We start from the raw sequence: 24205 nt of genomic DNA on the forward strand, positions 1-24205 counted from the left end.
CCGCCCCCGCCTTCACTGACGCCTTCCCGCGTGAATTCTTTATTACGGCGCGGCGCGCGTTATTGCTGTGCGTGGCGGCGCGCTGATTAATTTAACCCCTCGTTACACCTCAGCGCAGCGGCGGCGGCGCTCGCAAGCCCGAAACCCACCCAGCCAGCCAGCCAAAGGCGCCGTGAAAATGTTGTACGTGTGCACTACCACGTATACACACACACATGTTCCTACGCCTGTGTGCGCAGTATGTACGCGTGAATGAACACGCGTGTGCACGCGTGTGCTGGATACTGGGTGTGTGGTGCAGCGGTTAGCGCGCTGCGCTACGAACCCAGCGACCCGAGTTCTATTCCCGCTCACGGCCAACACCAGTGACGATTATCTGAACCGGTCATGGGCCTCCCCTAGGTCGACTGAGCATCAAATGAGTACCTGGTGTGATATGGGGGGACAAAGGCGGTCGGGCGTGGTGCTGGCCACCCACACCCTCGTGTGCCGTGCCGGCCTTCATAGGTGCTCGCTAACAGCACTTGCCCCCACACGCACACACACGCGCACACGCGCGCACACACACCTACACTCACAGGCGCGCGCACACACACACCACTCACACGCGCACACCTACACTCACACACGCGCGCACACACACCTAGACTCACACGCGCGCGCGCACACACACCTAGACTCACACGCGCGCACGCACACACGCCTAGACTCACACGCGCACACCTACACACACACGCGCACACATACACACACACACCTAGACTTTGACGCGTGCACGCGTGCGTCTCTCCTCTCTCCTGGTTTTATAAATTCCTGGTCGGGCACCTCCGCGCCGCGGCTGTCGACGCGAGACATTTTGTAAAACCAGCGCCAGGGAGCCCCGCGGTGTCGGGCCCGAGCCGCGAACCCCGCACAACCCCGAGCTCGCGGGGGTCACCCCCCCCCCCTTCCCTCCTCCTACCCTCTCCCCGTAGAACAGACCCCACCGCGAGCCCCGGAGATCATTTACAGGCGAGAGACGAGGGGGGCAAGGCACGGGCAGGAAAGGAGGCGAGGGACAAAGGGGAGCCGTGTGTGTTAGTGTGTCTATGTGTCTATGTGTGTGTGCATGTATGTGTCTGTGGCACAAGCGTCGTGGTGACGTCACCGCCACTTAGTGGCGAATGGCGGTTGTTGTTGCTGTATGTATTTACGTGTATGTACCTGTGTATGTATCAGTGGGGAGCGGTAGTGTACTGGTCCTGGGCTTCCCCTAGGTTGACTCAGCCAAAAACTAGTACTTGTTACGGCATGTATAAAACATGAGCACTGGGATTACAAATGTGACCGGGCGAGGTGTTGACCACCCACCCCTTCTCGTCGTGTGCCGTGTCGGCTTTCATTGGTGCTGGCAAACAACAATTGCCCCATCAGTCTGTGCAATGCTAAATGGGGGATATTCTTTGGTTCTTTCGGTAAAGTCACGTCGGTAAAAAAATAATAATAAAAGTGAATAATTTATTTTATTTTAATTTTACTTTTTATTATTGAAAGAACCAGAATAAGTCTACATTATAGACTGCCAGTACGCTCACTCAGTTTAATCACCATTGCTACAGTCTATATCATAGACTGTCAATACGTTCACCAGGTTAAAATGCAGGCTACAGTCTACATTATAGACTGCCAGTAGGTACAATCACTCCGATTAAGAACCAGGCTACAGTCTACATCAGTGTTTTTATTTTATTATTTTTGTATTCACTTTATTTTTAGTATTATTTTTCTTCTATCTACGTGACTTTACCGAACGAACCAAGGAATACAAATCTCAGCAGTCACGAAAGTTTTAAGCCAACATCTAAATGGGGGATCTTTGTTTTTTGCATAGTATGCGTTGTGCTCGTTGTGTGTTCACGCGTTCTCGTGTGTGTACTTTGTGTGTGTGATTTGTATGTGTAATCTATTGCCTCCCGTGTGTGCGTAATGGGTGGTGGCGTGCATGTAATGTGTGTGTCCACCCACGCGCTCGTGTGCCGTGCCGGCATTCATAGGTGATCGCTAACAGATATCAGTGCAGCTGATGGGTTCTGTATGAAATATTTTAATTTGAGTAGTTAATGAAAGTGTAAGAGCTGACGACGTTCGTCGACCAATCACATCGCTTGGTTTATCTCTCACATCGAGCGCAAAGGTCCGAGACAGTGTTGGTAGCTCCTTCCACCTCAAATTTGACCACCAAAAGGATCACGACGAGTAGAGATGTCCCTCGCTCTATGCGGTAGTAGTAGTAGTAGATGTAGTAGTAGTAGATGTAGTAGTAGTAGTAGATGTAGTAGTAGTAGATGTAGTAGTAGTAGATGTAGTAGTAGTAGTAGATGCAGGAGTAGTAGATGTAGTAGTAGTAGATGTAGTAGTAGATGTAGTAGTAGTAGATGTAGTAGTAGATGTAGTAGTAGTAGATGTAGTAGTAGTAGATGTAGTAGTAGTAGATGTAGTAGTAGATGTAGTAGTAGATGTAGTAGTAGTAGATGTAGTAGTAGATGTAGTAGTAGATGTAGTAGTAGTAGTAGATGTAGTAGTAGTAGATGTAGTAGTAGATGTAGATGTAGTAGTAGATGTAGTAGTAGTAGTAGATGTAGTAGTAGTAGTAGATGTAGTAGTAGTAGATGTAGTAGTAGTAGATGTAGTAGTAGTTGTAGTAGTAGATGTAGTAGTAGATGTAGTAGTAGATGTAGTAGTAGTTGTAGTAGTAGATGTAGTAGTAGATGTAGTAGTAGATGTAGTAGTAGTAGTAGATGTAGTAGTAGATGTAGTAGTAGATGTAGTAGTAGTAGATGTAGTAGTAGATGTAGTAGTAGATGTAGTAGTAGATGTAGTAGTAGATGTAGTAGTAGTAGTAGATGTAGTAGTAGATGTAGTAGTAGATGTAGTAGTAGTAGTAGATGTAGTAGTAGTAGATGTAGTAGTAGATGTAGTAGTAGATGTAGTAGTAGTAGTAGATGTAGTAGTAGTAGATGTAGTAGTAGTAGTAGATGTAGTAGTAGATGTAGTAGATGTAGTAGATGTAGTTGTAGTAGATGTAGTAGTAGTAGATGTAGTAGTAGTAGATGTAGTAGTAGTAGATGTAGTAGTAGTAGATGCAGGAGTAGTAGATGTAGTAGTAGTAGATGTAGTAGTAGTAGATGTAGTTGTAGTAGATGTAGTTGTAGTAGATGTAGTAGTAGTAGATGTAGTTGTAGTAGATGTAGTTGTAGTAGATGTAGTTGTAGTAGATGTAGTAGTAGTAGATGTAGTAGTAGTAGATGCAGGAGTAGTAGATGTAGTAGTAGTAGATGTAGTAGTAGTAGATGTAGTTGTAGTAGATGTGGCTTCTCATTCTGTGGAAATCTAGAGCAGCCAAATACTCCAAACGCATCTTTCTAAATGTGTAGGGAAAAACCGCAGGACCCGGGGAAAAATCCACGCAACCACGGAGAGAGAGACACGCAAACTCCAAAAATACAGCAGGCGTCAGGGTCAGGATCGAACTCACGACCTCCTGTATACCAGGGGAGGTAGCTAACATCTACGCAACCGTGGTGGACAGTACGCACACAATGCTGTCCCACACAGGACCGCATAGCCGCATCTGCGTGAATTAAAATCGCATACTGTATGGGGAACTGTGGGATTGATATATATTGTGCCGCATTTACGCGAAAACCCGCGCACCGAATCCGCATACAGCGAGGGAACCGTGTACAGTGTCTTACCGCACGGACCTCGCGGATTGTCAGAGTGGAGAGGAACGGGCACCTGATGCCCCCTGGCCAAACCCGGTGTGGCCGAGCCGCGGCAATGAAACCTCCCCCCACCCACCACCACCCTCTCGGGAATTCATGAAGCCCCCAGAAACAAAGGGCAATTGTTCCTACTGGCGAGGGGAGGCTGCGTGTTCCCCCCGACCTCTGTCGAGTACAGGGGGTACAGTGGGCTGGTCGTTGGCTCCTGCCACCACGAGGAGTGCGACAGTTCTAGCTTGGGGAATGGCGATGTCAAACAAAATCGCGGTGGCATGCAGGGCCAGGTGAACCCACAGGCGTGTATTGTGTAGGCCCTCCTTTAGGCCCTCCGTTCCGCGTTGCAGCAGCAGCTGGGTGACTATTGGCACAGCCATCGGAAAGGTTTATTTTTTTTTGGTCTTCGAATTGCGATTTTACACCGTTCCTGACTCTACCACGGCAGCTCAAGCTTCGGGGTAAACAATGTTTGTTTGAAGAAATGAGTGTCGGGAGTGATTTATGTTTCATGAATTTACCTTGAGTCGTATAAATTAGTATTTGTTGACATAGGTGAATAACGACATACGTTTGATGACTTTAGATTTTGTTTTGGAAATGTGTAATACATACTTGGGCCTTCGGGCCCTCATAACCTCGATCTGGCCCTCGTTTCAAGGGCGGTGAGAGGTGGGAGGTCGTGAGTCCCGCACTGTTGTGGGCTCGCCTCTCAGACGACAGGAGGTGAGAATTCGAATCCTGATTTAGACTGGAGGAACTGAATAGTTGGTGGTGGTGGTGTGCACATCCACGGAATATCAGCATCTGTGTAGGAACACAGCGAGCGCTGATGAGTCAGATGCCTTCCACGACCTCCGTTCCCAGGTGTTGGCTAAATTGGCCCCGCAAGACAGGGTCATCTTATTGTGGTTGGCGTTAATGGCTAGCACCTGTGGAAGAGTTGATTGGAAGCCATCGGCCAGATCCGTTCAACAATATCGGCTATAGGAGGCCGAGAGGTTCCCGTGCGGCCCACGGGAATGTAATTGCCAAACGCGCTGTTCCACCATCGCGCATCCACACAACATCCTGGACGCATGCCAGGCCCAAGCAAGAATATCGGCCGGACTATGTACTCGCCCAATAGTGAACGTGGGCCCATCTATTTGACACCAGGGCCTACGGTGGAGGATGTGTGTGTCCACCGGCCATCCGTTTGTTATCGCCAATGTGGTGATGCCTCTCCTCCGCTGCAGGTGTGGGGGCACACCGCAGCTTGGCCTCAGCCGCATTGTGAAAGTCGTGAGAATTTGATCATCAATGACAAATGGGGTGGCATTTTCCCCAAACCCCACCTTCCTCTCCTCCCCCACCGCTCCTCCTGGTGTCGAAATGAATTGGGTGAGGTTCAGGACTGTGGCTCATGTTGCTATGGATGGGTTAGGCACCCAGTGCTGACCGCCACAGAAATTAGAGGTGGTGGCAGGCCCAATGTCATCGTCTATAAATCCTCACACATGATAATGAATGAGGAGGCTTACCTTCCGATGAGCTGGTATTATTTGCTGCTCACTCCGAGAAATAGTCGGAGACTCTGCTGCTGAATCTGGAGCGTGTCGCTATGAGGGTGGGGGGCTGGCCATCAGCCCCACCAAAAGAAAGCACCTGCCAGGGTATTTTAGTTCGTCGAATGCTCCACCCCCTCCACTCTTCATGAACAATGGAGCAGTGGTGGTAATAGTGGAGGAGTGCCCATAGCTGGACAGTGTGCTCATGACCACCTCTGGATTAGAACCCATATTTCACTTCGAATCAGTCAAGCGGCATTGTATTTTCAGCAGCTACCCACCGCCTTGTGTATCGTGCCGGCTCTCATGTGTTCGCTAACAGCACTTGCCCCAACAGTCTGCTAAGGCTATACGGGGGATCTGTATCTTTGTCTCTATGCATGTCTGTGTGTGTGTGTCTATGTGTGTGTCTATGCATGTCTGTGTGTGTGCCTCTATGCATGTCTGTGTGTCTATATGCATGTCTATGTGTGTGTATCTATGCATATCTATGTGTGTGTCTGTGTGTGTGTCTATGTGTGTGTGTGTCTATGTGTGTGTCTATGTGTGTGTCTATGCATGTCTATGTGTGTGTCTCTATGCATGTCTGTGTGTCTCTATGCATGTCTATGTGTGTCTATGCATGTCTATGTGTGTGTTTGTGTGTGTGTCTATGTGTATGTGTGTGTGTGTCTCTATGCATGTCTGTGTGTGTCTCTATGTCTGTGTGTCTCTGCGTGTGCTCGATGCTCGAGGCGGCCGCGTCGTGCGGGTAAATTGATCGCGCGCCCCGCGCCCCGCGCGGCCCCTGATTCATGGCGCTGCGTTCGGGTTTCCGCCCCGAGGCCGTTACCGCCGCGTCCGCCCGAATGCTTTATTCATGGGTCCTGGGAGCGGTGGGGGGCAGGGCGGGAGGGAGTGGGAGGGGGGCTGGTGCGGTCTGCTCGACGCTGCGTCCTTGTTTTTTCTGGGAACGCGGAGCCAATCTCTCTCTTCTCCCCCCTCTCTCCTTCCTCTCCGTGTTTATCTCTCTCCTTCCTCTCCGTGTTCATCTCTCTCCTGATCGCTCTCCTTGTGTATCTCTCTCCTTCCTCTCCTTGTGTATCTCTCTCCTGATCGCTCTCCTTGTGTATCTCTCTCCTGATCGCTCTCCTTGTGTATCTCTCTCCTTGTTCTCCTTGTGTATCTCTCTCCTGATCGCTCTCATTTCTATCCTTATTATCTCTCCTCATCGCTCTCCACCTCTCCTGTTTCCCCATCTCTACCCTTATTTATCTCTCTCCTTTCTCCATCTCTCTCCTTCACTCGCTCTCCATCTCCCTTCTCTATGTATCTCTCCCCTCTTATTCACGCCTCTTTCTCTCTCAAATCGTTATCCGAATGTATCTCTTGTATTGTCTTTCTCTCTTGTATATTTATCCTTAACGCTCTCTCCACAATTTGCCTCCCCTTATATATCTCTCCCCTCCTCTACGACTCTATCTCCTCTCTCGCCTGCTCTCCTCCACCTAGACCTCCTCTCCTCTCTAGCTCCTCTCTATCTCCTCTCTATCTCCCCTCCTCTCCTCTCTATCTCCTCTCTATCTCCTCTCTATCTCCTCTCCATCTCCTCTCTATCTACCCTCCTCTCCTCTCTATCTCCTCTCTATCTCCTCTCTATCTCCTCTCTATCTCCTCTCTATCTCCTCTCTATCTCCTCTCTATCTCCTCTCTATCTCTTCTTTCTCGCCGTCTCTTTCTATCTTCTTTCGCCTCCTCCCTCCATCCAACTCTCATTTTCCCTCTCTCCGTATCTCTATTTTTGAAATAATTATTTCTCGCCTATTTTTTTTATCTCTCTCTGCTGCTCTCCTCCCCCTCTCCCCTCTCTTTCCGTTTCTAATTCTCTCTCTCGCCCTGTCTCTTTATCTCCATCTCCAGTTTTTTCCCCTCTCCCTCCCTTCCCCCTCTCCCCACCACCCCTCTCCCTCCCTCTCTATCTCCCCCCCTCTCCCTCTCTGTCTCTCCCCCTTCCTTCTCCCCTCTCGCGTGATACCGCGCGGCACGGGCCCGTGGTTAAAATGCCGCCGCGATTTTAATTTCTCGAGCTCCGGGCGCGGGAGGCGATCGCGTCGCCCTAGCCGTCCCCCGCTGCGCCACTGCGGGTCCGCTTTGCCGGGGGCGAGAATCAGGGGGAGGGGTGGAATCAGGGGGAGGGCTGGGTGGAATCAGGGGGAGGGTGGGTGGAATCAGGGGGAGGGTGGGTGGAATCAGGGGGAGGGGTGGAATCAGGGGGAGGGTGGGTGGAATCAGGGGGAGGGTGGGTGGAATCAGGGGGAGGGGTGGAATCAGGGGGAGGGTGGGTGGAATCGTGGGGTGGGGGGAATCAGCGGGTGGCGTGGGGGGGGTCAGAGGTCGAATCTGTGATTGGAAATAGCGTTGACGCAGGAGGTGGAAGCAGGGGCGGGTGGGAGCTGGAGGAGGAAGCATGGACGTCCTGATGAGTCATTTCACCCGCTCAGCGTCGCTCTAATTCCGGCAACGTTTTCCACTGCGCGGTGACGGCGTCGCTCCCGCTGTCTCCCCCCTCCTCCCCCCTCCCCCTCCTCCCCCCGCACCCCGCCCCTCCACCCGTCTCCCTCCAGACCAGACAGATCCTTAAAGCGGAACAATCCAACGGGGGTCCCGGTCATTATCTCCCGACACGAGCGGCGAGCGCCTCCCGGCGTCGCGCGCGTTGGGGGAGCGGCAGTGGAGCGTTTCGAGAGCTGCGCTACGAATCCCGCGACCCAAGTTGGATTCCGGATCACGGACAAACCCAGTGACTACTATTTTAACCGGTCATCGGCCTACCCTAGGTCGACTCAGCCTCAAATGAGTACCTAGTACGGTGTGTAAACATCGCCACTGGGGAAACAAAAGCGGCCGGGCGTGGTGTTGGCCACCCACCCCCTCGTGTGCCGTGCCGGCCTTCAAAGTTGCTCGCTAACAGCACTTGCCCCAACAGTCTGTTAAGCTTTTCCGGGAGATTTTTGTCTTTTGTGTGTCAGGGTGAGTGTTTGTGTTGTTAGCGAGAGGGTGAGTGTTTTGGTTATGGGGTGAGTGTTTGGGGTATTGGTTAATTTTAATGTCATGACGAGGGTGATGGTTCTGTTCGGGATAGCAGTTAGTGTTATGGGTTATACTTAGGTTTTATGATAGGGTTAGGGTTATCGATGGGGTTAGGACGTAGTGTTGAAGGTCTGCTTGTGGTTAGTGTTCGGTTTAATGTAGGTCTCTAGTTCGAGTGTTAGACCTCGGGTTAATATTCGGGCCAGTGTTAGGGTTAACATTTCGTCTTCGGGATAGAGGTTACTGCCGTGGTTACAGGATTAGCGATATAGTTATTTATCGTTGGGGTGGGGTGGAGGGAGGTCAGGGGGGTAGTGTCAGGGGGGTAGTGTCAGGGACCTGCGCCATTTGGAACGCCGCCTGGCCCAACGAGCCCCTCTGGGGGGCTCAGGACCACGTGGGGGGCTCGAGGCCCAGTCAGCGCTGCGACCCCCCCCCCCCCCCCGCGTGCACTGGAGTCAGACCTCGCCTCGGATGAGAGTGCAGGGGGAGACGATGAGGAATTGTTGTTGTTTCTGTTCGTGTCGGAGTCGCTAGGCGGATTATTGATTGGCTGGGCGAGTGTGCGTGTGTCTGGGGAGACAAAGGCGGCCGGGTGTGGTGCTGGCCACCCCCTCACCCCTCGTGTGCCGTGCCGGGCTGTCGTAGGTGATCGCTCACTGCACTTGCCCCAACAATGTGGTAAAGGCTACACGGGGGATCTTTTGTCTTTGTGTATCGATTCGTGCGAGAATGCTCCTCTCGTATGTTGACGGTAACTACAAACCTCTAAACTAATCGCTACGAGACTCACCACGCAACTCACCACCACCTGTACTAAACTCACCACATCACCGACGCGATATCCAGATGTGTGCGCATTTTTTGTACAACATTGGGACATGGAATACTTTAAAATAAAACCGCACACGAATTAAAAAGGGGTCACTGGCATCTTGCGCAGCAGCGCGGCTCCCGCTCGGGCGCGAGAGCACGCGGTGCAAACCCGCGCGTCCATCGCTCCCTCGGCGTTAGTTTCCACCTATCAATAGTTATTCATTTTCAGCCGAAATTCCATAAACATTCCATCTTTTGCCTTCGTTGTTCCTGATCACTTCATTTATTTCCCATCGATGAAGACGATGTCTCCGCCGAGACGAAACGAGAGGCTCAGTTAACGCAGCGGCTTGGCCAGGTTGTTGTTGTTGTTTCCTCTCTGGCCCACGGGTCTCTGTCCTCCGGCAGGAGCGGGCAGCAAGTCGAGATAAGGAATCCCTGATGTTTATACTGTATATACATTTACATTTAATTTTGTTAAAACATTAAATCTTGGTTTGGAATGCCGTCTCTCCGCGTGATTTTGGTAGAATATTTGTGTTTTATACGTATATATAATCTTATTTATGGCTACATTCTGCCCACAACTCGCGTAGCCCTCTCGCGAGGATGAACAGCGCCTGCGTTTAGGCAGCGCGTTAAATTAATGATGAGCATCGCGGATATCCCCCCCCCTCGCACCCCGCCCCCCTCGCCGCCACCAACCCCACCTCCACCCACCTCGTCTCTTCTCTGACCTTGGTGGTTCATCTCCAGATCGCACGCGATGCTGCAGTCATGATACCGTGGACTGCGGCTCGCTCGTCGCGGTGGCGAGTTTAGGAAAAACAAACGCAGAACCTACCCCACCCCACCCCACCCACCCTCATGCCTCCGCGCGGGGTTGGAGGGCTTCGTGTGGATAGGATTTAAATATGGATTGATCGCACCCCGCTCTTGCTGTGGTGGTGGTTGTTGTGATTGTCAAGGAGCCTAGTCGCTGCATTGCACGCGGCTCCGTCGTGAGTCAACGAGCAGAGGTGATGCGTGAGCGAAGGAACGAGTGGAACGCGAGCACGTGAACGGCCGCGTGAACGTTCACGCGCACGCTCAGGTGCGACAGAGGCTGCGCGCGATCCACGATTGTCAAGTGGGGGCTTCTCACCCTTGCACTCGAGAGATTCTTCTGTCTCTCTCTCCCCCCTTCTCAATTCTCGCTGCTCGCTCGCTCTCTCTCACACGCGCTCTCTTTCTCCCTACCCTCTTTGTCCCCTCCTCTCGCGTTCCCTCTCCACCATCGCCTCGCGCGCTCTCTCTCCCTGCACTCTCCGAGCTCTCTCGCTCTCCTTTTCACCCCTCGGATTTTTCCGCCACAGCAGTAAATGGTCTCGCTACATTTACGCGCACGCTCCTAATTTCCAAACGGCGTCCAACATCCTCCTCCGCCGCTTTCCTCCCCCTCCGCCCCTCATACAGCTCCCCCCCCCCATCGTGGGACCTCGCCTCCCGTAGTGCGTGGCGAGGGGGAAGAGGAGGAGCAGAGGATGAGTCGTGAGCCTGGAGCGACGCGCGCCCCGCGTCTCGTGATCACGACCCCGGCTCTGAGCAGAGACCCCGCGTCTCGCGCGCGGCCACAACGGGATCACAACGGGGCCACAACGGGGCCACAACGAGGCCACAACGGGGCCACAACGGGGCCACAGCGGGGCCACAACGGGGCCACAGCGGGGCCATAACGGGGTCACAACGGGGCCAGAGTGGGGCCATAACGGGGTCACAGCGGGGCCACAGCGGGGTCGCCGCTCTCCGCATGCTTCAGGGTCCCCAGCCGGCTTCCTTATTTGTCCGTCTTTCCCTGCACGTGTCTGTATGTCTCCTGATTGTTCTGTTTCCCTGTTGTGTCTCTCTGCCCGCCCGTTTTTGTCTCTGTCTACGCATCTCTCTTTATACGTGATGCATATTTGTTTTATATATTTTTTTTGAAGTATAGGCCACGTGGTAGTTTCTATGCCAAAAATTCCACCTCCTCAACGGTGACTCGAGGCTTTTCATGACTGAGGTCGACATCCACGCGCCTATGTTGCTTCACATACTCGCAACCCTGCCTGTAGCCGTGCGACACCGCGTGAAGGGGCAGTAGAGCCAAGGGTGTACAATGCATGGACAAAGAGGGCGGGAGGGGATGAGGTAAGAGGGACAAGAGAGAGAGGGGTAATGGGAAATGAGAGAAGAATAATGGGCAAGAAATAGAGAAACGGGAGTCGAGGGCCAGGAGGGTTGAGGATGCAGGAGGCAGCGTCTGTTCTCACAGGGGGCGGCACGAGGAGAGGGGAGGAGGGGCTCAGAGTGGGGGTGGCCACACAGAGGTCACGTGATATACGGGAGGCTTGAGCTGGTTTAGAGATATACCAATGTGTGCGGGTGCTACATTCAGTCAGGAAAGTCTTTTATACTCAGAAAGACAAGCAGATAATAGGCAATGCACCAGCTGTAGAGAGAGCTTGACCCGTGGGTTTCGTAGCCAATGATCCGTCTCCTTTTTGGAGGATAGGCCACGTGGTCGTTTTTATGCCCAAATTCTCGTCATCAACCATCCACCACCCGACAAGATCGTCACGTTTATGAAGATACCAATATTACTACTATAGTCATTATTTATGTACGTATACGTCACCAATGTATTTATTAAAATCTTACCGATAAAGCTCCTCATCGATGACCTATGCATCAGCATTATTGTCTATCAATGTGTACTTATGTGCGTCATGTATTGTTTTTTGTCCATCCATCTGATAAACACGTGTCTTTTCCGCCTTTTTGTCTATATTATTGCCTATCTGTGTTTCTGTTAGTCTCTCTGTTTCTCTATCATCAATCAGACAGTCTGGTTATCCGTCTGTCTATGTGCCTGCCTATTTATCCATGTATATGTTGTCTGCATGTCTATGTGCCCTGGGACTCATATCTCCTCCCCCTTGCTAAAGCCACAGTGTCTCAGTCTCGGCTCCCGCGTGAGGATTATCCGCCCGTGATTGATTACACAGCCATTATGAACCTGTGGTACATGCGCCTAATTTAGCCCCTGAATTAGGGGCAAGTGAAAGGGTCTCTGGCGAGTGGGCGGGGTCTCTGGTGAGTAGGCGGGGCCTCTGGTGAGTGGGCGGGTCTCTGGCGAGTGGGCGGGGTCTCTGGTGAGTGGGCGGGGTCTCTGGTGGGTGGGCGGGGTCTCTGGTGAGTGGGCGGGGTCTCTGGCGAGTGGGCGGGGTCTCTGGTGAGTGGGCGGGGTCTCTGGTGAGTGGGCGGGGCCTCTGGTGAGTGGGCGGGGTCTCTGGTGAGTGGGCGGGGTCACCACCAATACCAATAGCCGCCATTCGCCACTAAGTGGAGCCTCCGGTGACGTCATCACGGCGCTTGTGCCAGGCCAGATGCACTTTGAGGCCACGTGAAGTGTCGAAGGCTCGCTGACAGGTCACGGGGCAGACCCAGCAGGTGCCATGGGTTGGCTGATTGAGGTGACTGTAAAATGCACCACCAGCTGTACCCCCTACTGTGCAAACTTGCTATATTTTAGCTGCCCGGCGCTTCGCTCGTTGTTGTGAGCGTCGCTCCTCCGCCCTCCGTTGTTGCTGGAGGGCGACTGCCTCCAACTGCCCAGTAGCAGCGTCCTTCACGAGCCTCCTCCACAGAGGCCGATCTTGACACCGCTGGTACCAGTCATCGGCAAGTCCAGTCAGCTCCACATTCTCCCGTACCGCATCACTCCATCTCTTCTCCAGCCCATGTTGTGCACGTTTAGCCCCCTCTATGCGGCCAAACAGAAGCTGATTGGGCATGCGGTGGCTGGGCATGCGGGTTACATGGCCCAGCCAACGTGGGTGCCACTGCTGCTGATGCTGGGACATTCACGATGTCCCAACCCCCTCCCTCTCAGAGACGACGAGCTCCCCGTTCTCCACCCGCGCTCTCCACCCCCGCTCTATCTGTACCCCCGTGCTCTCAACTCTTCTCTCCTGCACCTCTCCACGCATGGTGATATCTCTGCATGTCCACGCTCACGACATCTGAACTATATCCATCACTTCACCTTCTCTCTCTCTCATCCCCGCTCTAAACAACAACAACAACGCCAGGTCTCCACCCCACTCTCTACTCCTGTCTGGCGGTGATGGCGGTGGCTACGCTGCACGTGGCTGTCTCTAACCCAGCACCGTGGAGGCAGCAGCAGCAGCAGCGAGGGTTGCTGGATCATCGCACGAATGTTGCGAAACTTCCTTCCTGTGGCCGACGAGGAGGTGCCGCTCGCTTGGCTGGCCAGGGGGAGGCGGTACAGCAAGTGGACTGATCGCCATCTGTCCAATGCGGTTGCACAATGATGCTGCTGTATAAACACTCAATATTATTACCACTAATTATCCATTCCTGCTCGCTCCATATCCACTCTCCACTCCCTCTCTCTCCATACGCCATCTCTGTCATACCCCACTGCACTCTCCATCTACAGCTCTTCACACCACCTCCATATCCCAGCTCGTTCTCTTATCTCTCTCTCTGGGTTCATGTGCTCCAATCTAACTCCCCCTCTCCTCTCTCCCATCACCGTCATCTCTCACCACGCCCTCAACTGCAGCTCGCCCTCCAAACTCTCCACCGCCTCCCACTATCCCATTTGTTATTCCACCATACCTCTCCGATGCAAGTCTCCACACAATTTTTCCATGACACCGCCCTCTCTCCATCCCTTTCCTTCTTCATCCCAAATATGTCTCGCACCTCCGATTAGCAGGGTTGGCAACATACTGTGCGAAAGAAGTTCAACATACGTATCTACACATCCCAGCTTTCAATCCCCACTCTCTCATTCCCATCTCTCTCCGCTTAGCTCGACGCATCTCCACGATATGTATACACACCCAACTCTCCACGATATATATACACCCCCAACTCTCCACGCCCCCGTCTCTCTCTCTCTCTCTAACCACGCTCTCGATCTCCGCGCGCACTCCCATGATTAATTCACGCCCTCCCCGGTGAGGTTTAGCGGGGGTGGGAGTGTGTGGGGGGGAGACCCACGCACGCCTCACCATTTTAATACACCTTTAATATTGATGACCGTCACTGATAAATATTAATAAGGAACAACCGTTAACTCCTTAAATACCCCCACGACTAAACACGCGTGAATCACGCGTGGCAACTCCGCGCCAACGCCGATGCGGCTCGCTGCTGTGTGCGTGGAATTTTATTTGATGAAACAAATCACCCCCCCCCCCACTCACTCCTATACAAAGATCCACAGTAGAGACTTAGACTTTAGGGGGGGAAAGCTGTTTGCAAGCGCCTATGAAGGCTGGCACGGCACACATGGGGGTGGGGTGTGCCAACACCACGCCCGGCCGCCTTTGTCTCCCCAGTGGCGATGTTACCGGGTACTCATTTGATGCCGACCTATAAGGGAGGCCCAGGACCGGTGCAGAGAATCGTCGCTGGTGTCGGTGGCCGCGAGCGGGAATCGAACTCGGCTCGCTGTGCTCGTCGTGCAGCGCAGCGCTCACGCAGAAGGCAGCGACCTGCGGCCCCTTGGACGCAACTGCCGCTGCTGCTAGCTGCTAGCTGCTGCTGCTGCTAGCTGCTGCTGCTGCTGCTAGCTGCTGCTGCTGTTAGCTGCTGCTGCTAGCTGCTGCTGCTGCTAGCTGCTGCTGCTGCTAGCTGCTGCTGCTGTTAGCTGCTGCTGCTGCTGCTGCTAGCTGCTGCTGCTAGCTGCTGCTGCTAGCTGCTGCTGCTGCTAGCTGCTGCTGCTGCTAGCTGCTGCTGCTGCTGCTAGCTGCTGCTGCTAGCTGCTGCTGCTGCTGCTAGCTGCTGCTGCTGCTGCTGCTAGCTGCTGCTAGCTGCTGCTGCTAGCTGCTGCTGCTGCTAGCTGCTGCTGCTGCTAGCTGCTGCTGCTGTTAGCTGCTGCTGCTAGCTGCTGCTGCTGCTGCTAGCTGCTGCTGCTGCTAGCTGCTGCTGCTAGCTGCTGCTGCTGCTGCTAGCTGCTGCTGCTGCTGCTGCTAGCTGCTGCTGCTGCTAGCTGCTGCTGCTGCTAGCTGCTGCTGCTGTTAGCTGCTGCTGCTAGCTGCTGCTGCTGCTGCTAGCTGCTGCTGCTGCTAGCTGCTGCTGCTGCTAGCTGCTGCTGCTGTTAGCTGCTGCTGCTGCTGCTGCTAGCTGCTGCAGCTAGCTGCTGCTGCTGCTAGCTGCTGCTGCTGCTAGCTGCTGCTGCTGCTAGCTGCTGCTGCTAGCTGCTGCTGCTGCTGCTAGCTGCTGCTGCTGCTGCTGCTAGCTGCTGCTAGCTGCTGCTGCTAGCTGCTGCTGCTGCTAGCTGCTGCTGCTAGCTGCTGCTGCTGTTAGCTGCTGCTGCTAGCTGCTGCTGCTGCTGCTAGCTGCTGCTGCTGCTAGCTGCTGCTGCTGCTAGCTGCTGCTGCTGCTAGCTGCTGCTGCTGCTGCTGCTAGCTGCTGCTGCTGCTGCTGCTAGCTGCTGCTGTTAGCTGCTGCTGCTAGCTGCCGCTGCTGCTGCTGCTGCTAGCTGCTGCTGCTGCTGCTAGCTGCTGCTGCTGCTGCTAGCTGCTGCTGCTGCTGCTAGCTGCTGCTGCTGCTGTTAGCTGCTGCTGCTAGCTGCCGCTGCTGCTGCTGCTAGCTGCTGCTGCTGCTGCTAGCTGCTGCTGCTGCTAGCGGCTGCTGCTGCTGCTAGCTGCTGCTGCTGCTGCTAGCTGCTGCTGCTAGCTGCTGCTGCTGCTGCTAGCTGCTGCTGCTGCTAGCTGCTGCTGCTGCTAGCTGGTAGCTGCTGCTGCTTCGTCACGGTCACTGCCAAGGACCGCCGCCTCCTCGTGTTCACCACACACCGCGTTGGGGCTCTTGAAATATTGAAGGTTTTTCTTTTTTACCGATTTGAAACAAAAGTCTCTTCCTGTTATTTTGGTTTTCCGACCCCTGCGCTAACCGCTACGCTACCTCTCCCATGCACAAAGATCCCCCCTATAGCCTTAACATGCTGTTGGGGCAAGTGCTGCTAGCGAGCAGCACCTATGAAGGCCGACACAGCACACGAGGGGGTGGGTGGCCAGCATCACACACGGTCGCATTTGTCTCCCCAGTGGCGATGTTTACACATCGCACCAAGTACTAATTTGAGGCTGAGTCGACCTAGGGGAGGCCCAGGACCGGTTAATCAAAATCGTCACTAATATTGGCCGCGAGCGGAATTCGATCTCGGGTGGCCATGTTCGTAGCGCAGCGCGCTACCTGCTACACTACCGCTCCCCACACACACAGACACACGCGCACACACACAGAGACACGCGCACACACACACACAGAGACACGCGCACACACACACAGATGCACGCACACACACACACAGAGACACACGCACACACACACAGAGACACGCGCACACACACACAGAGACACTCGCACACACACACAGACACACAAAGACAAAGACAAAGATCCCCCGTATAGCCTTAACAGACTGTAGGGGCAAGTGCTGTTAGCGAGCACCTATGAAGGCCGGAACGGTACACGAGGGGGTGGGTGGCCAGCACCACGCCCGACCGCCTTTGTCTCCCCAGTGGCGATGTTTACACACCGCACCAGGTACTCATTTAAGGCTGAGTCGACCTTGGGGAGGCCCAGGACCGGTTCAGATAATCGTCACTGGTGTTAGCCGTGAGCGGGAATCGAACCCGGGTCGCCAGGTTCATAGCGCAGCGCGCTAACCGCTACACTACCGCTCCCCACACACAGACACACACACACACACAGACACACGCACACACACACAGAGACGCGCGCACACACACACAGAGACACGCGCACACACACAGATACACGCGCACACACACAGAGACACACGCACACACACACAGAGACACGCGCACACACACACAGACACACGCACACATACAGATACACGCGCACACACACAGAGACACGCGCACACACACAGAGACACACGCACACACACACAGACACACGCACACACACAGAGACACGCGCACACACACAGAGACACACACACACAGAGACACACACACAGAGACACACGCACACACAGAGAGACACATGCACACACACAGAGACACACGCACACACACACAGATACACGCGCACACACACACAGAGACACACGCACACACACACATCCCCCACCCACCCCAACTCCTCACCCGCCCCCCAATCTGAGCACAGAAAACATCGCGGCCGACGTCGTCCGCGCGTTGCAGGTAAACAGCGCGCGGCGCGCGGCCGCCACCAACACGGAGAGGAGGGGGGGGTCTGCGAGCAACGTCACAACGGCCCCTGAACCTGTAACCGTTTCCAAGAATCGATTACCGGTTCGACAAATGAGGAAGCGGTATTTTGCGTGATATCATTTTGTCTTGTCTCTCGATGTGAGCCGAGTCCGTTCTCAAAGCCGCCGGTGGTTATGGACTTCATTCCATTGAGCTCCGTCCGTGAGCTTTTAATTCAAGAACTTCGCATCGCATTTTCCCAGTTGCATCCAATTGTTCAAATTGTTTATGCAGCTTAACTTAATTCGCTGTCTTTCCACCGGCCCCTTTTTGTAGCCATAATTTTTCCAGTCAAAACGTATTCAGGTCTCTTGTTGTTTAATTACATGTCCAAGAAATCTAACTCTGCCTTTCTCTAATTTTTTTTGTTAATTAATATTCTTATTGCGTACGCTGCTGCTATCCGCAATACATTCATGTAACCCGTCTTGTGTTTGTCCGTGAAATGTTTCACATACTTCTTCTTCATAACAACTTCTGTCGTGAAATTCAGTCGCGTTTGTTTTTAAAATTCGCGAACGCGCCGCGTGGCACCTCGTGGCACCTCGTGGCACATCGTGTTGCCACCGCCGCCGTTGTTCAGCTGCGGATGTGGAGACGCAGACACAACTCGGAGAAGCGCTTTGGTGCGTTCATTCAAAATGCGGCGGCGTTTAAATGCGACCGCACAAGACGCCGTCCAGAAGCAGTGGGAGCCGCGTCCTTTCTATCGAGAGAGCGAGAGAGGCAGTCAGACAAAGCCAACCAAGCAAGGGCGGCGAAGCCTGGACATGGACAAGGGGGAGAGGGTTGCAGGAAGTTGGCAGCACGGACGGCAGGGGAGTGGGGGGGGGTCCAGGCTAAGTGCGGGGTTGGGGCAGCAGGGGAGAGTGAGCTACCACCGCTCACGGGGTGACTTGGGGCTTCGACCGCAAGTTTTGAGTGTCTGATTGGAGAGTCCAGTCGCTGTTGGAAACGTTGGGAAGGCCAAATGCGGTCGGACGGACGAAACGGGAATTGTTTTAAATGCATTGTTGGTGAGCGCTCGGGCAATCGGGCGAGACGCCAGTCACAGAGCCGTAGACTCGCCATTCCCGCATATACTCACTCAGCCAGTCATCCTCGCCCAATACAACCACCACCCCCACTCACCCACCACCCTAACCACTCACTCACCACACTAACCACTCACTCACCACACTAACCACTCACTCATCCCCCTAACCACTCACTCACCACCCGAACCACTCACTCACCACCCTAACCACTCACTCACCACACTAACCACTCACTCACCACCCTAACCACTCACTCACCACACTAACCACTCACTCACCACACTAACCACTCACTCACCACACTAACCACTCACTCACCAGACCAAACCACTCACTCATCCCCCTAACCACTCACTCACCACCCGAACCACTCACTCACCACCCTAACCACTCATTCACCACACTAACCACTCACTCACCACAGTAACCACTCAATCACCACACTAACCACTCACTCACCACACTAACCACTCACTCACCACCCTAACCACTCACTCACCACACTAACCACTCACTCACCACACTAACCACTCACTCACCACCCTAACCACTCACTCACCACACTAACCACTCACTCACCACCCTAACCACTCACTCACCACACTAACCACTCACTCACCAGACCAAACCACTCACTCATCCCCCTAACCACTCACTCACCACCCGAACCACTCACTCACCACCCTAACCACTCACTCACCACACTAACCACTCACTCACCACAGTAACCACTCACTCACCACACTAACCACTCACTCACCACACTAACCACTCACTCACCACCCTAACCACTCACTCACCACACTAACCACTCACTCACCACACTAACCACTCACTCACCACCCTAACCACTCACTCACCACACTAACCACTCACTCACCACCCTAACCACTCACTCACCACACTAACCACTCACTCACCACACTAACCACTCACTCACCACACTAACCACTCACTCACCACACTAACCACTCACTCACCACACGAACCACTCACTCACCACACTAACCACTCACTCACCACACTAACCACTCACTCACCACACTAACCACTCACTCACCACACTAACCACTCACTCACCACCCTAACCTCTCACTCACCACACTAACCACTCACTCACCACACTAACCACTCACTCACCACCCTAACCACTCACTCACCACACTAACCACTCAATAATCCACCGCTCCCTAATTCACCACCCTGACCACTCAATAACCCACCACCAACATAACCACTCACCACCGTTACATTTTACCACTGTAACCACTCACTCAATCACCATAACCACTCACCACTGTAACCACTCACTCAATCACCATAACCACTCACCACTGTAACCACTCACTCACCCAGGAAGGCCCCCACCCCCTCCTTCTCCCCCCTCCTCGCGAGAGTCGCCGTCGCGCCCACGTGACAGCTCGAGACGCGAGGCTCGGCACGCGCGTCCCAGCGCAATTAAAAGACGCAGCAGCCAATTACCGAGGCCCTAATTACCGCGCCCCCCCCGCCCTCGACTCTCCCCCCCCCACCACCACCACCACCCCCCACCACCACCACCACCACCCCCCCACCACCACCACCACCCCTCCCCACGCCGCAATCAGCGCCGCCGGCCCCGCGTCACGCCTCGTGCAGCGGAGCGCGGCGCAATAACACAGCTCCCTCGCGCGTGTGCGTGTGTGTGTAGCGTGTGTGTGTGTAGCGTGTGTGAGAGTGTGTGTGTAGTGTGTGAGTGTAGTGTGTGTGTAGTGCGTGTGTCAGTGTGTGTGTCAGTGTGTGTGTGTCAGTGTGCGTGTGTCAGTGTGTGTGTCAGTGTGTGTGTGTCTGTGTGTGTGTGTGTCTGTGTGTGTGTGTCAGTGTGCGTGTGTCAGTGTGTGTGTGTCAGTGTGTGTGTGTCAGTGTGTGTGTGTCTGTGTGTGTGTGTCAATGTGTGTGTGTCAGTGTGTGTGTGTCAGTGTGCGTGTGTCAGTGTGTGTGTGTCAGTGTGTGTGTGTCAGTGTGTGTGTGTCAGTGTGTGTGTGTCTGTGTGTGTGTGTCAGTGTGCGTGTGTCAGTGTGTGTGTGTCAGTGTGTGTGTGTCTGTGTGCGTGTGTCAGTGTGTGTGTCAGTGTGTATGTGTCAGTGTGTGTGTGTCTGTGTGCGTGTGTCAGTGTGTGTGTGTCAGTGTGTGTGTGTCAGTGTGTGTGTGTCAGTGTGTGTGTGTCAGTGTGCGTGTGTCAGTGTGCGTGTGTCAGTGTGCGTGTGTCAGTGTGTGTGTGTCAGTGTGTGTGTGTCAGTGTGCGTGTGTCAGTGTGTGTGTGTCAGTGTGCGTGTGTCAGTGTGCGTGTGTCAGTGTGCGTGTGTCAGTGTGTGTGTGTCAGTGTGTGTGTGTCAGTGTGCGTGTGTCAGTGTGTGTGTGTCAGTGTGTGTGTGTCAGTGTGTGTGTGTGTGTAGCGTGTGTGTGTGTAGCGTGTGTGAGAGTGTGTGTGTAGTGTGTGAGTGTAGTGTGTGTGTAGTGCGTGTGTCAGTGTGTGTGTCAGTGTGTGTGTGTCAGTGTGCGTGTGTCAGTGTGTGTGTCAGTGTGTGTGTGTCTGTGTGTGTGTGTCTGTGTGTGTGTGTGTCAGTGTGTGTGTGTCAGTGTGCGTGTGTCAGTGTGTGTGTGTCAGTGTGTGTGTGTCAGTGTGTGTGTGTCTGTGTGTGTGTCAATGTGTGTGTGTCAGTGTGTGTGTGTCAGTGTGTGTGTGTCTGTGTGCGTGTGTCAGTGTGTGTGTGTCAGTGTGTATGTGTCAGTGTGTGTGTGTCAGTGTGTGTGTGTCAGTGTGCGTGTGTCAGTGTGCGTGTGTCAGTGTGCGTGTGTCAGTGTGCGTGTGTCAGTGTGTGTGTGTCAGTGTGTGTGTGTCAGTGTGCGTGTGTCAGTGTGCGTGTGTCAGTGTGTGTGTGTCAGTGTGCGTGTGTCAGTGTGCGTGTGTCAGTGTGCGTGTGTCAGTGTGCGTGTGTCAGTGTGCGTGTGTCAGTGTGTGTGTGTCAGTGTGTGTGTGTCAGTGTGTGTGTGTCAGTGTGTGTGTGTCAGTGTGCGTGTGTCAGTGTGCGTGTGTCAGTGTGTGTGTGTCAGTGTGTGTGTGTCAGTGTGTGTGTGTCAGTGTGCGTGTGTCAGTGTGCGTGTGTCAGTGTGTGTGTGTCAGTGTGTGTGTGTCAGTGTGTGTGTGTCAGTGTGTGTGTGGGCGGAGCGGGGTGTAGAGGTCAGTGCGCTGCGCTATGAACCCGGCGACCCGAGTTCGATTTCCGCTCACGGCCAACACCGGTGACGATTATATGAATCGGTCCTGGGCCACCCCTAGGTCGACTCAGCCTCAAATAAGTACCTGGTGCGGTGTGTAAACATCGCCACTTGGGAGACAACGGCGGTCAGGCGTGGTGCTGGCCACCCACACCCCTCGTGTGCCGTTTCAGCTTTCACAGGTGCTCGCTAGCAGCACTGCACGGGAAAAAAGGGACACACGGACACACACGGACAGATACAGGAATATGGATATGTACACGTACGCACACAGATAGTGTGAAACGTGAACACGCGTACGAATTAGCAGACGCGCACACCACGACACACAGCCTCACACGAAGGGCGACACGGACCACGACTCACAGCCTCACACGAAGGGCGACACCACGACTCACAGCCTCACACGAAGAGCGACACGACTCACAGCCTCACACGAAGGCCGACACGGACCACGACTCACACGAAGGGCGACACGAACCCAAGGCCAGCGCGGCGCACGAGATGGTGCGCGGCGAGCACCACGCCATCCGCCTTTGTCTCCCTCGTGACGAAGGCGCATGGCCGGCTTCGTGCGGAGCGACAGGCCAGGTAGTTTCCACACAGCGGCGTTACGTAGCTGACGAATGAGACCTCTGCTGCCAAACCAGAGTTGGTCATAAGCACACTACCCAGGAACGTGCACTTCTCCACTCTATCCACTACTGCCCCGTCACTCATGAGGAGTTGAGGGGGTTGAGTATTGGATGATACAAAATAGCCAGGCAGGTGCTTAGTTTTGGTAGGGCTGATGGTAAGGGCCAACCTCTCTCAGAGTGAGCAGCAACCACCAGGTCATGGGCAACCAGTAGGGCGCCATCCCTTGACCCGGGCATCGGTTAGAAATTACACTGGTACAGGCAAAAAAGCATATGGATATGTACACGTACCGTCACAGATACTGTGAAATGTAACACGCGTACGAATTAACACACGCGCACACATTCACAACCACGACACATAGACTCACGCGAACACACTCGTACCAAGACAATTTCACAAACACACACTCATACATAAACACATAGAAACTCGAACTACGTGGTCGAAGATGATGTTAAATAATGTGGGAGCCAGACGACATCCCTGTCGCACCCCAACGTGACCAGGGAATGGCTCTAACTCCCGGCCACGCAAGCTCCCCACCATCATGACGGTCCTTCATGAGTGAGAGTCAGGGACCCCGAAAGCACGAGCAACACACTGATTGCATCATAGGTCTTGACGAGGTCAGTAAACCAAAGATGTAGGTCCTTTTGAAATCCCTTACACCTCTGCTGTAGCACACGGAGATATAATACAGCGTGTATGTAGGATGGCTCAGGCCTGAGACCACACTGGGGCTGCGCAAGCCTCACCCTCAGCGTGGCTGGCAGGGCGTCGTTGATTATAATCCTTGCCAGGACCATTTCCTGAGGCGGAGATGCCTCTGTAGTTGTTACAATCTGTGCGTGGGCATCAGGGCATCCTTCCAATCCTGCGGAACTCGTCCAGTGGTCCAGACTGTGGTAATGATACTCTTAGTTCTTTCGGTAAAGTCACGGAGGTAAAAAATGAAATTAAAATTAATAAAATAAAACAATAAAATCACGACATTTCGGAGGCAACACAAGCTTCCGTCTTCAGGTGAAAGATCCCCCATATAGCCTTAACAGACTGTAGGGACAAGTGCTGTTAGTGAGCACCTATGAAGGCCGGAACGGTACACGAGGGGGTGGGTGGCCAGCACCACGCCCGGCCGCCTTTGTCTACCCAGTGGCGATGTTTACACATCGCACCAGGTACTCGTTTGCAGCTCAGTCGACCTAGGTGAGGCCCAGGACTGGTTCAGAAAATTGTCACTGGTTTTCGCCGTGAGCAGGAATCGAACCTGGGTCGCCGGGTTTATAGCGTAGTGCGCTAACAACAACCGCCATTCGCCATTAAGTGGCGGTGACGTCACCACGACGCTTGTGCCAGGCCATGTGCACCTTGAGGCCACGTGAAGTGTCGAACGCCCGCTGGCAGGAGGTCACGGGGCAGACCCAGTTGCCACGGGTCGACTGACCAAGATGACCGAGATGACCGAGATGACTGAGATACCAGACCCACACACATATACAGACCCACATACACACATCCAGACCCACACACATATACAGAGCCACACACTCACACACACACATATACAGACCCACATACACACTCACCCACGGATTACACACTCCAACACACACACACATAAACGTAAACATAAAAGTTGGGGTGGGGGGGAGCTGACTGGCTCTCGTGACTCTTCTTCATCCGTGACGAGGCGAGAGTGATGATGAGGGTGTCAGGGCAGGGGGAGGGACATGTGTGGGGGGGGGGGATGAGGGGGACGCCCCCCCCCGTGT

The 24205-nt window shown here is 53.8% G+C and overlaps 1 long non-coding RNA gene across 1 annotated transcript in view; it reads right to left on the reverse strand.

Annotated features, from left to right (window-relative positions):
* LOC144934038 (uncharacterized) overlaps positions 1-24205 on the reverse strand; it is a 59972-nt gene that overhangs the window by 12474 nt on the left and 23293 nt on the right. The window contains exon 3 of the long non-coding RNA XR_013637126.1: positions 21877-21989. This is a non-coding gene — a long non-coding RNA (uncharacterized LOC144934038). The remainder of the gene's footprint in view (positions 1-21876; positions 21990-24205) is intronic.

Source organism: Lampetra fluviatilis, chromosome 9 (assembly GCF_964198595.1).
Source record: "Lampetra fluviatilis chromosome 9, kcLamFluv1.1, whole genome shotgun sequence".
Lineage (NCBI taxonomy): Eukaryota > Metazoa > Chordata > Hyperoartia > Petromyzontiformes > Petromyzontidae > Lampetra > Lampetra fluviatilis.